General features: G+C 42.8%; 1 protein-coding gene across 3 annotated transcripts in view; it reads right to left on the bottom strand.

Annotated features, from left to right (window-relative positions):
• sema3b (sema domain, immunoglobulin domain (Ig), short basic domain, secreted, (semaphorin) 3B) overlaps positions 1 to 12683 on the bottom strand; it is a 52374-nt gene that overhangs the window by 21988 nt on the left and 17703 nt on the right. The window contains exon 2 of one of the 3 annotated variants that reach the window (XM_062563720.1): positions 9832 to 9945. The exons of 1 other annotated variant lie outside the window; for it this stretch is intronic. The gene's annotated coding sequence lies outside the window, so the exon portion shown is untranslated. Of the gene's footprint in view, positions 1 to 2686; positions 3416 to 9831; positions 9946 to 12683 lie in introns of those variants that run through there. One more of the 3 variants, XM_037478497.2, reaches the window with a different exon arrangement.

The following is a 12683-nucleotide window of genomic DNA, read 5'->3' as shown; positions in this document are numbered from 1 at the left end:
TGATCAATATGAAGGGTGTTTGGTAGAAAGAGGAGGGAAAAGTGGAGAGAGGTGAAGTGAAGGAGAAACTGGGGTAAAAGGAGTGATGTGGGATAGTAAGACAAGCACAAAATGGGATGGGAAAGGTGATGTTAGGAAGGAAGACACGATTGGCAAAAGAAAAGTCAAAAAAGGAAGATGAATTGTGGATAAAAAACGCAAGAAACAGTGAGTGTGAGAGGAGGGAGTCATTTAGGAATTTTAGGAAGCTGATAAGGAAGTGTCCTTTTCTAGGGGAGCGGAGAAGACTGCGAGACAGAATAAACAAGAGATGGGGGAGGCCAGAGGTAGACGATAAACGTAGAAGGGACGGAGCAATATACAGACGTCACACCCCTACGGCCCTGTCCCACGGAAAAAGAGAATCCAAGGGAGGGAGGGAGGAGAAATGAACGAGGCGAGAGGTGGTGTACAGAAAGGAGCCAATTGTTTTCGCCTGCAGGGAGAAAAGAGTTTCCCTGGCCTGTTACCAACAAGTCTAAGCCTCCCTGCGAAGGAGAAATGAAAGGAAGGAGGGATGGACGGAGGGAGGAAGAGGAAGAATGAGTGTGAGGGGAGAGGGTGAGGAGGAGGGGGGGGCTCTTTACAGAACAAAATTACTGAAACAGCAGGTTGCTCGTGGCTTTTGCACCAGTTTGTCTGATGGAGAGGGGCGTGGGGGGCGGGGAGGCTGGAGGGGTGGGGGGGGGTGGGAAGGGCAGGGGGATTAAAGCAAATTATGGAGACAAAATGCCTAAAAGACTATACATGGAAACGTGTGAAGTGCCTGTGATTGTTATTCGTTCTTCATTTGTTGAATCGTGGTGTGAATCCCTGAAATAACAGATCTGTTCATTTCCTTGTGTACACTTCCTGCCTTAATTGAGGATTTGTCCCTGCTAAATGATCTTTTAAACACACAGATGAGTGGAGGTTTGACATGTAAAAGGAGCAGATAAAGGGGAGCAGTGGGAAACAGGTCGAGTTCTTTTCAACTTCTACCGTGAAAGTGTTAACATTTTCTCTAAAAAGTTGTTATTCCACTCACTACAGTTAAATTGAAAAGTAATTTTAAATCCTATTTGACATGCATAGGAACTGTATGCACATTATCCATTCCAAAGTTATTATTTTGCTCTTATACTATTTTGCCCACAGCAGTAGTGATCTGCGTGCAAGCTGCGTATTAATCACATTTTCAAGACTAACCTCCCATCTGGGGATCATTTTAGATTTGAATCACACAAGGTCGACCATTTACCCCAATGTTACAAGTTTTATTTTTGGGATAAAGTTGAGAAAACCCCAAAGTTGACAGATGAACAAATGGTTGGTTGTGATCAGCATGTGCGCATAAATGCGTTTTCTTCACGAGGATTAAATAAAAGTACGAGTGCAGTGAAGGTTGGACATCCGAACTCGCTGCATTCCAACCTTGGCTGTTAAAAATAATCCTTGAGAAATGAAAAACGATAACACATGAAAGCCAGACCCCTCAATATGTGCAGAGAGATGTGAGAGAGGATGAGCAGGTGATGCCGGGCGGCTTGGCTGCAGGACAACACACTGCAGACTTTGAAAAACAAGTTTATAAAAGCACTAATTCATTTGGTTTCAGAGCTGAGAAAAGCTTGATAACGTTATAGAACAAGCCTTTATGGTGAAAAAAGCTCAGTCACATGAAAAGTCTTCCGTGCACTATGGATTATAGAAGTACAGCGTTGTTTTCAGTGGAGGGTCTTGGGACTAACCTTGTTACAGGAGCAAATGCAAGTTTTCACACACACACAACCGTCAAAGAAAAAGCAGCTATAAGTCAAAAGTGATTCGTGTTCTTTATGGGATTAGAACTGAAAAAAAAACAAAGCGAGAGAAGGAAAGCGAGACTGGGGGCTTGTGAGCTGCACAGTTCTACAGGACACGGGGTGAATGAAAGAGGCAGGGAGGTTACTTCTCTATGTCGGTTGCTGGGGCCGAGCCACTTGGCCCGGTGACCATTAATGGAAAGTTTCCTAGCTTGTGAACCCGTTGATAGCTGCCTAAAATGCAAGTGCACGCTACCAAACCCAAGCTCTCGCACTCATTGTTGATGTATCATTAAACATCATATCTCTCACTTTTGATATCCTTTCAATATGTTTGTTTTAATCAATTAAGCTCGCACAGCCTGAATTGGCCACAGAAGAACTGCCTCCCTGCGGGTCACAAGAATGCTGAAAAGCTCCCATCAAAGAAGTTCTGAAAAAAAAAAAAGAGACGACGAAAGAGCCGCTAAGGCAGTGGCCCCCTGCTGGGAGCTGGTACCATTTGGCCGTGTTGGATCCAGAAGCAGATCCAGACGTCTCCTTACTGGAGCTTTTCCAGAAGGCTTCTCTGAGAGAAGACAACTCACTTTCAAACCTGAGTACGAAGTCCACATGTCAGGAGATCATTAAGAGATATTTGGATTTGAAATGGATCGCTATCACTAGAGCTGCACTTGACCACAAATGACGCAAGTATGTAGCTAATAAAATCAAGACCAGTAAATCTATTACAGTGTGGTAATGCCAGAAATCCCCAAATCTTCCTTGTGACGCATTTATTATCTGAATCATAATTTGGATGATGATTAAAAGTAAACAGTGATCATGAACGTTCTTGACTGGAAAAGTTAATATCAACTCACCTGTCCATCAGTTTCCAGGAGAATTTAATTTCCAAGGAAAGCTCAGAAGATCCCGAGTCAGGATCAGCCAAACATGCCTCGGACGGTTACTGCACTGCTTCTCTGTGTTTGATCTAATAATCTTTCCATTGCCTTATGAAAAACACATCCATATGAGACAAACCGGATTATATACTATCACAGTGGATCGCTAAATACACACCTACGAGCTCTCAAATGAGTGATGCATCGATTCAATAAGAATGCAAAAGGATGTGGGGCTGAATCCCGAAATTTGAAAGTCCTCGGAACGGCCGATGAATAATAATGTTGAAAAGAACTATTTTGAAATGATCAATAGATTTAGTTGTTTTTCAGACCGCAGCGGGGTAAAAGCTTCAGTAATTCCAGTGATGGGAACGGTGCCTGGAGGGCAGAAAGAGAGCAGCGGCAGAGTCCCGCTTTGGTGCAAAAAGTCCAGCGGGTCTTAAAAAAGTCCAAAAAGCAGCCGGTGTGCGAATTAAAAAGCTGCGCAGTGAGATCAGAGTATCCCCCTCTCTGCAGTCAGCTCCACTGATGAACGGCTGCACTCCACTTAGAAAAGCACACAGCCCCTGTGCACACACATAAAACTCTTCTTAACACACACACGAGACGAGTTCACACGCACACACATGCACGCACGCACGCACACACACACACACACCGTTGTCACAGAAGCTGAGCAAAGGAGAAGTGCTCAGAGGGAGAGCAGGCAGTAATAATGGACTTAATTCAAGAGGGGGAGAGAGACAGAGAGTGAGGGAGGGCTTGAAGAGAGGAGGGGAAGGTGGGAGGTGAGGGGAGTGGAAAGGGGCAGGGACATGCAATGTGCTATTTTCAATGTGTGTGTGCTACTGTGGAGTTGTACTGATACCTGTCCATAACTTCTACTTCTACCATCGGTGACTTTAATGAGAGTTTAACCATAACGCCTTAACCGTAACCTTCCCTCTGGTAATCTGAACCATCCATTCACCCTGTTATTTGGGGCTGTCCCGGTTGAGAAGTTAAAAATTGTGAGTGAAACGCCGCGTACTCTTTAGACAAAGCCAACACAGAGGTTTCACTCAGGAGACCGTTGTTAGTGTCCTGAGTGAAAACGAAAACAACCCCACAGAGTCACATGGTGCATTGGAGTGCTTTACATTCAAAGCGTACTCACACACAATGTTTTCTTCACAACGTCAACAACATGTTACATCCTCCCAACCAGGTGCAAGCTTGCAGAGTTCAAGTACCGCCCGATAGGCCTCCACTCGACACACTGCGAGCGAGGTTTTCCTGGCCATCTCCCGAACAGTGTGATACGGGACGAACAGAGAACACTGTCGGTACACAGCGTGCAGAAGCCTCAAGTGACAAAGATGAGTCTTGAGATTTGGGAGTAACTGCCATGAGACGTGAGGCCAGAGGCCTGGCTTCACCCCTACTCTGACGTAGGCATCACTCTTATCCAAAGACTCAAAAGCAGGACAGATGTCCTGGCACAGTAAAATGACGGCATGGTGGTGTGTACAGCATGTCGTCTGATAAGACATTGTACGTACAGTAAGAGGGTAATTTGTAGAGATTTATAACACATGAGGGCTTACACCATCCTGTACACAAATAAAGGAGGAAGTATAGTATCACGACTACCAGCATCTGAACATATGAATGTGTGGGAAGCTTCAAACGAAAGGAGAAAAGTTTCACTGATATGAAGTTTTAAAATGTTTTCAAAAGGGTCTCACTGTGCCAGTGGAAAGATCTTTAGAGTTTGTCTTGACTTTTATGTATTTTCTTATCTTACGGACATTTGCTTCAACACAGTCAGTCACAATGTATTCCTTTGATGAGAAGTTTCCACGAGGGAAAAGAAAAGTATGAAAGCATCCATTCAACACGTGAAATAACTCTGCAGCAGTTAAATAATACAAGTTATGAGTTTATAGAAAAATATCCAGTGAAATTAAATGATCATGCATCAGCATTACATTTGAAGCCTGAATCCTCGTTTTGTGTACTGCTTGTTTCAGCACTGTCAGTCCATCTTTTCTCCACCCGCCAAAGTCCTTAGATGTTCATTCCATTGACAGGTGCAGTGATCGACCTACAAACTCTCACCAGGGTCCCTATGCAGAGGTCATGGGTCTCACATCAGGGGGTTGATTGCAGTATGTGTGTGCTGTCTTCAAATTTGCTTGCATTTCTAAACATTTGAGCACATGCACTTGAGCACACTTAAAACTATTGGTGTTCGTGACTCATTGTGTGTTTCTGCTTGTGTAGTTTTTCTTCAGCCCGTTGCCCGGCCCCCGCTGACCTGTCTGTCATAAAGCAGCCTGACGTCTCTACAGACTGCAGAGTGAGCGCTGTGATCCTGACAAAGGCTTTTGTCTCAGCGCAAGCCTCTGTTCTTTAGAAACCGACGAAGGCTCGGTTTCCTAATAGCTTCTTAGTCAATCGCAAATCAATGAACCAAAAGGATCTTTGGATTGCCCTGAACTCAGGATGGTGTTTCCCATGTTGGAGTCTCCCCCTGTGGTCTTTGTCAATAAGGCTTTGCATGAAAATATATAGAACATATAGGACAGATCCAAAGACTGAGTCGTGTAAGATGAATAATTTAACCGTGTTTGTTATGTAATCAGAATCAGAATTGTCTTTATTGGCCATGTAGGGCTCATTATGTACCAGCACCACCAGAAACACGTTCTCATTCTGGATCCGCCCTGCTAATGCATTGCCATTCATTGCATTACATCATTGCGCTTCTATAGCGCTTCCGTATTTTATACGTACACATTATATTTTAGAATCCACTAAGCTGCAATAATGAGCATAACTGCCTAATGGCAGCCGGCAGGTAACTCAGCTTACTTCTACTTCTGGTACGTAATGACAATGTATAGTCAAGCCCCATAAACAGTCCAGCTGTTATAGCATATTGTATGAAAATGAACATACAAGTTAATGATTTAAGGAAACCTTAAAAATAACATTAAATTGTCTTGGAGGACATGCTTCAGTATTTTTAAAAATCTCTAACCAAATATCAATTCTGACGGATGGCCGAACACTCAGTGGCTTTTATTAGATGGAGGATTTGGCTGAAAATGCACAACAGCGGATTGACAATTGGTGTCATCCCACGTCCTGCCCTCAGCCTCGTAAAGTCCAGAAGCCGGCATGACTGTAGTGGTAAGCATTTCACAATGGCCTCTGAAGATTTTGCCACGTAAATGGACTAGAACAATGATAAGTATCATAATTCAGATGTGGACCTTTTTTTGGACGATACTTTCTTTGAAAGAGACATTTCACTTTTCAGTTGGACTAATTCAGTTTGACCTACTGCTATGTATGGTCTACACTAATTTCACATAGTTTTTGATTTGACTGGGCTAAATTTAAGGAGACACTTTGCATCGTTGCTGCACCTCGATGAGGAATCCCGCAGAACAGATGCAGATTCTTCAAAAGGAAGGCACCACAGATTCAACCGGCATGTGAAGGCGGGCTGACCAAGCGGTGAAATCAGTGTGACACTGTGTTAGCATGACATCTGCCAACATTACATGTGTTGCATTATAAACATTTCCTCAACAGATGCAGAAATACCCAGAGCTGCTGACCCAACATAAAACACATTCCAGTATGGAGTGGATCAATAGCATCATCGCAACTATGGAGCTCGTACTGCCAGCTGTAACCACATACTTATCTCATCTATGCGAGGGTGAGGTGTGTGTGTTTTTGTGCATGTGTGGGTTGCATTATTTTATTAATAGCATCCACAGCAGTGGGTCAGGAGTTGAATAGCTGGGTTCAACAAAAAGCCACTTTGGTTTCATTTGGGGCTTCATGCTTAACTGGCGCTAGGGTATTGTCAAGGTAGTGGAGCTGCAAGGCCAGACATTTAAAAGAAAAAGGTGAAGTAAAAAGAAGAAGAAAACAATGAAATGCATTAAAGATGTGAAAAATGTGTGAGACTTCTAAAAGGCTAGCTGGGCTTCTCTGAGCGAGCTGGGGCTCCATATCCAGCCGTATTATATGTGTCCTGACAGGTCGTCCATGACACGGTGCCCTGGCCTCCTGACACCACGGGGATTATCGGGGTTCCCGTTGGAGAGTGGCAGGAATGGAAAAGAAAGAGAGAGGGTGCCACGGTTAGAGAGGGAGAGGTCTTGCTTGGGAACCCTGAGGGGCACCAACCTGTAATCCTCCCTGTTTTACTTTGATGTGATCACACCCAAGTGAAAGGATGGAGGATAAAGAGAGAGGGGGTTGTTTGGCCCGTCAGGAGGGCAGTACGGGGTGGGTGGGTGGGTGGATCGGGGAGGGGGGGGGGGGGGACTCTGTTGCCAGGAGGCTCATAGGTGGGACACACACTCTCACAGGCACACAGTCACACACCATCTGGCTCTGAGGGTCACTGGGTGGATAAGACCACCTTCAAGCATGAGCTTTAAGTGACACATTTTCTCTCACACACACACACACACACACCTCCGAGCAGGTTCTGAAGGTCACCGAGTGGATTACAGCACCTTGCATTAACACAGCTTTGTTTCTTTCTCACACACTTACAATAAGCAGTATTTTCTGGGTGGAATGCACACTGCTCCACTAGTTCCCACCCATATTATATCTAGCTGGCTGATCACTAGATAATGAAGGCCTGCTTCTACTAGATGGGGACATTTCTTTATGTCTGCGACTCAGAGAGAACTTCACCAGCTAAATCCGTCATCACATTTGTATTAAGATACGCATCGCATAATTATTGCATAATTAAAGAATGACAAAATATAATATAAATGTGTACACTGGCAAAGTCAGACCTAACTATAAACTAAACTGTCCCTCTCTTTTCAGCATTATTTTCATCAAGTACCATATGGAATTAAATAGTTATAGAATGCAAGCAAGCCAAGGCTGGTTTTGAGCCAGGTACCCTGTAATTCACAGCTTCACTTTAATCAGACCTGGGATGTTACATTGCTTCTTATTGCTACATAAGAGAATTCCGGACAGATCACAGTGTGAAAGGATGAAACACTGTGATCTGTGGGAAATCACCTACTAAAAGATAGAAGCTTCAAAGTTCAGCCCGCACACACACTGAAATTGACAGTTCCTAAAAGCCAACGCAAACATCCGTTCCTGACACTAAATTCTGTCTTTGATCATTGCACAAGGTTTTATGTTGTATATGTAAACGTAATGTGATTTTTTTCAGTCTCATGAATATAAAGACTAAACATCAAAAACAAACTGCCGTTAAAATAGATTCAGAAGCATTTGGATCTGAAAGACATATTTTGCGGAAAAGCAGGCAGATTAGGCATACGGTGTGTGTGTATATGTGTGTGTGTGTGTGTAACGGCACACACTCACATCCAGCAGTGGTGCTGCGCTGTCTCATTAAGGCCTGAGATGTGATAGCAGTGAGCAGACCCAACGAAACGATTCCTGATCCTGATGGGCACTGATCCAAACAGACAAGCTGTTCTCAGCACTATGGCAGATTAACTGCACACACACACGTAAAGAAACACACACACTTTCCAAGGAGTTGTTGAGACATTATTAGTGCGTGAGCGGGCACATGCTTTAGACCCCCCAGGGGAAATCTGAGCCCATCTCAGAAATGAGCAGGTTTCATGAGAATGTCAGTGGTTTTGACACAGAGGTGATTCTGCTTGTTGCTATGTGGAACGTGCACACACACACACACACACACACACACACACACACACACACACACACACACACACACACACACACACACACAATCTAACTGCTGCAGTGTAAGCACAGTGGGTATGGATCACATTATATGAAAATATAATTGTTTTTGAGTTTTCTGTTTTTGTTACTTTTAACATTTCAACCTCATCGGGTAGTAAACCTAAAACCCATCAAGCAAAGTTAAGACATTGTCAATGAATGGCTTTGTTTCCCTGTTTGCAAGAATGAAGCTCAACAAAGAATGTGATGCAGGAGCTAATTTAATGAGTCTCTCCACTTTTGCTGTCAAGTGAAAAAAATGCAAAGCTATATCTAGTTTTACTTTGAACACGTTTTTTATGCCGCTTCACACAAACGTTTGTGAAGCCTTTGTGTTCAATCAGTGTCAGGCCTGAGAACTAAGTTGGTTACTTAGACAGGTCCAGAAACTTCTGTTTGAACCCGTCAAACCAATTGCTAAGATACTTCTGAAAGCTCTAAAAGAAGACATATTATGCTCATTTTAAGGTTCATAATTGTATTTGAATGTGTTTACTTTTGACTCATTCTGCCTCAATACAAGTGCATTCAACACTTTCCTGTATTAACGTGTATTAAGTGTTTCTGAACATGTGCTGTGTGATTTGTTTGTTAGAGACTTCTCACTTTTTACACTATAGAACCTTTTAAAGAGTTCAAAATAGAACATTTTCTATTTAGGTTCCTTTTCTTAAAAAAAACACACACACACACATTGAAGAATGCAAAAAATGCAGCTGCTCACGTTGCTTTGTCAGACAAGCAGAACAACTACACACACACAAACACACACACACACACACATGCAAATGCATGCACATACACAGTCCAATTACACAAGTGCTGAAAGTACTTTCCGCTTTTCCATAATTGTGAATTCACTTTCAAAATTAGGCTCTCAAAACAGCTGCTTGCATCAAACGCTTAACACTCGCGCGCATACACACACACACACACACACACACACACACACACACACACACACACACACACACACACACACACACGCACAAATGCACAGATCTCTCAGGTGTTCTGAGTGCTGTCTGTGTCTGGTGGGCCAGAAATCCCCTCCATCAACCAGTTATTGAGGGGTGTGAGGGGGGGGAGGGTGATGAATGAAAGGTTGGATGCTTCTTCTTAGCTGCGAGACGACTACACAACATACGAATCCCTCGCCGACACAAGTTACGCACACTGCCAAGTTTAAAGTTTGATTTCCCACTAAGGCCACCCACAAAGGCACCTGATGAGTTGTTTATTTTTGGAAGCAAAAACCTGGGAGTCTCATAAAGCTTAAAAACGTGAAATGATGATGAGGAAGGGGAGGAGATGGCAGCATACAAAGAAACCCACAGAGCCCTTTTTACCTTGTTGCAGAACAAAATCGTCCCCTTCCTTTTGGACTGCAGCCCATTTCCATGTTGTCCAAGGGAACGCTGCACAACGAGTGGACTGTATTTCACCTTTACAACACCATCCACCTGCAACACAGGTCAAACCAATAGATTGATGTCTTGCCGAGCAACATTAATTGTCCATTTCCTTTGTGTTGAAACAACAATTAAAAAAATGGACAATTCTCATTGCGTGCACATTGTGACTATTTAAATGTCTGTGCTGCAAACTCCGATCCAACTTCAAATGTGCATGTGCTCCAATAAACCCAAAGGGGACACGAATGCGGTGACAAGTACATGTTCCCTCTCTGGCTTTCCACCAACAGAATCATATGGTTGTGTGTGTGGTCACAAAGCTTTGGTCTTCACTTGCGGTTAAAGTTATTAACCCGTTACCAGGTAACCATGCTCCTTTGTGCAGCAACTGGCAAATTTTTGATTCAAGAAGACCAACATTCTTCCTGCAGAAGAAGGTGATTTGGGGCCAAAATGAATGTGCTTTGTTGTTTTTGTGTCCAGGACTCCCTGGTAATGCAAGAGCTTCTAACTTTTTCCTGTAAAAAATATTCTACAATTTCTCACAGTGCAATGTCACATCCATTCGTTTTCTATTGAACTGCAAAAAAACTCTTTTCTAAGGAACCATGGAAAAATGACTTCATGTAAGAATTGAAATGTGGCCCCTGACTGTTTAGAACTGTTAGGCTTCAAAAGTTTGATAGAAATCCTGGAAAGCACAAAGCACAAACACTCGGCTACGTGACAAAGCTACACAAGAACAATTCAGCCCAGGTTCATTCCAGACACAAAGAAGGGCAAAAACAGTCTCTCAGTCAGCCTCTCACACACACACACACACACACACACACACATTTGTGTGATTTAGGGTTGCCAGGGCAACGCGGGGAAATCACCTCGTTATCATTGAGGCAACAGCTGTCATTATCGTCGCCCCAACATCACAAAGAGCAAACACACGCAGACACACTAAAAAGGTCAGAAGGCTTTCAAATAAAATGTGTGATTTATGTTTAAGAAATGTGCATGGACTTAAATTTTCAAACTAAACTAAACTATTTTCAACTAAAAATAGTGCATTAAAACATGAACTCAACCTGGAGCTTCAATAGAAATGTTGAAATCCTATAAATGCTTCTACATTATTATGCAATTCCTTATTTCACCAAATAATAAAAACATTTGCAGTGCTTTTACCTTTTAAAAGCTGTGTTTCACCTATTTTGAAACTTAAATGTATGGAAATATTCTGCTGAGTCTATTTCAAGCAGAACCTGGTATTAAATTCTATTTATGGTGCTAAATTGGGTCAAATATAGGCCACACACATATTGAAATCATTTCTACCCCACAGCCTCGGTTTCTGTTTCTGTGTGTTTGGTTTGAGGTTACAGGTGGAGGAGATTAGAGCATTCGAAGTAATAGGCTGCCGTCCCCAAACAAACCGTCATTGCTCTGTTTTTGGCTCGGCTCGTCTTCTCCCTCCACCCCTGCTTTCCTTCCCTCCTTCCACTCCTCCTCCTTTTCAGAGCCAACGTGTCAAGGGGAAAAAAAACAAAGCTGTTTAAACTCTGGGCAGCATGAAAAGCCGGAGGAGGAAGGGCGAAAGTAACAGAGAGAGGGATGAAGGAGGGACAAAACATAGGGAAGAAATAGGAATGTCTGAATTGTATCTTTGCTATCTCCACATGAAAGAAGTGTTTCAGTTCTAGAGACGTTCTAGAACAAGTGAGCTAAAACCCAAATGCTGAGCCTGAAGTTAATTCCTGCAAAACAGTGCTTCTTTAGTACATACGTCATGCTGCAAAATAGGGAACCAAAAACATTTTAACAATTGAGTCATTTTACAATAATCCTGCTTTTATGCTTGTGTTAACAAGCCAAATTCATCTTCACACACACACACACACACACACACATGGGATGGGCTTTTGCTCTATACTTTTAGGTATTTCCAATGAAAATAGTTTCCTTTTAAATCAAAATGCCATTTTTTTTCCAAATGCAAGGATTCTCAAGCCATCACTCCCAAGATGGACACCTGGTTTTGACCACTGATTTGCATCATATGGTAGATAAATGGCCACTCCGCCCCTCTTTCTGTGCAACTGATTTAGTCCGACGCGGTGCAACCAGCTCCGCCAACTGGACACACTAAATAGAAAGAAGACAACAGCATAGTCCTTCTCCACATGTGTAATTAATTACTATAAATGTCCATGTGGGCTGAGTCACTGTATATGCACTGCTTTGTACTTCTGAAAACTAAAATGCCTGCCTATCAAGTGCTTGTTGAGGACTAAGGAATAAAAAGCTCTCCTGAAAAGGCCTTCTGTTCGGATGAAGGGCTTTGTTCTATTCCGGTTCAGATTAGTGCGCCTTTCTGAGCAATAAGATAGAACACATCTTTCAATCCTCTTCTCACTTTGATGTGTCCAAAATGACGTACTGCTAAACAATAAAAGACTTATTGGTCCGTGATTAAAGTAGACAACTCTTACCAAGCAGGTAAAAAGAGTTGCTTAAGCTTGTTTTCAACAACCAAGATCGTTCTTACCCACCAGTGAACGATGCTTTACTTTCTCACAGCATGAATAACTCCTTGTATTCCCAACTGAGAAGCAACTTTCATGGCTACAACCGTTTCAGTATTCTGCCGGCCGGCTTTTAATTGCCATCATACAGCAAGTAAGTAGCAAAGAGAAGTAATACTTAAATGAGTTTTCCTTGTATTTTTTGTCTAAGTATGTCTGACTGTTCTCAGTATCAAATTGAACAGTTTGATGTCTCACACATCTGTTGAT

The sequence above is a fragment of the Pungitius pungitius genome, chromosome 1 (genome assembly GCF_949316345.1).
Source record: "Pungitius pungitius chromosome 1, fPunPun2.1, whole genome shotgun sequence".
In the NCBI taxonomy this organism is placed as follows: Eukaryota; Metazoa; Chordata; class Actinopteri; order Perciformes; family Gasterosteidae; genus Pungitius; species Pungitius pungitius.
Note: the sequence above shows the minus strand (reverse complement) of the source record. Positions and strands in the feature narration are given on the sequence as shown.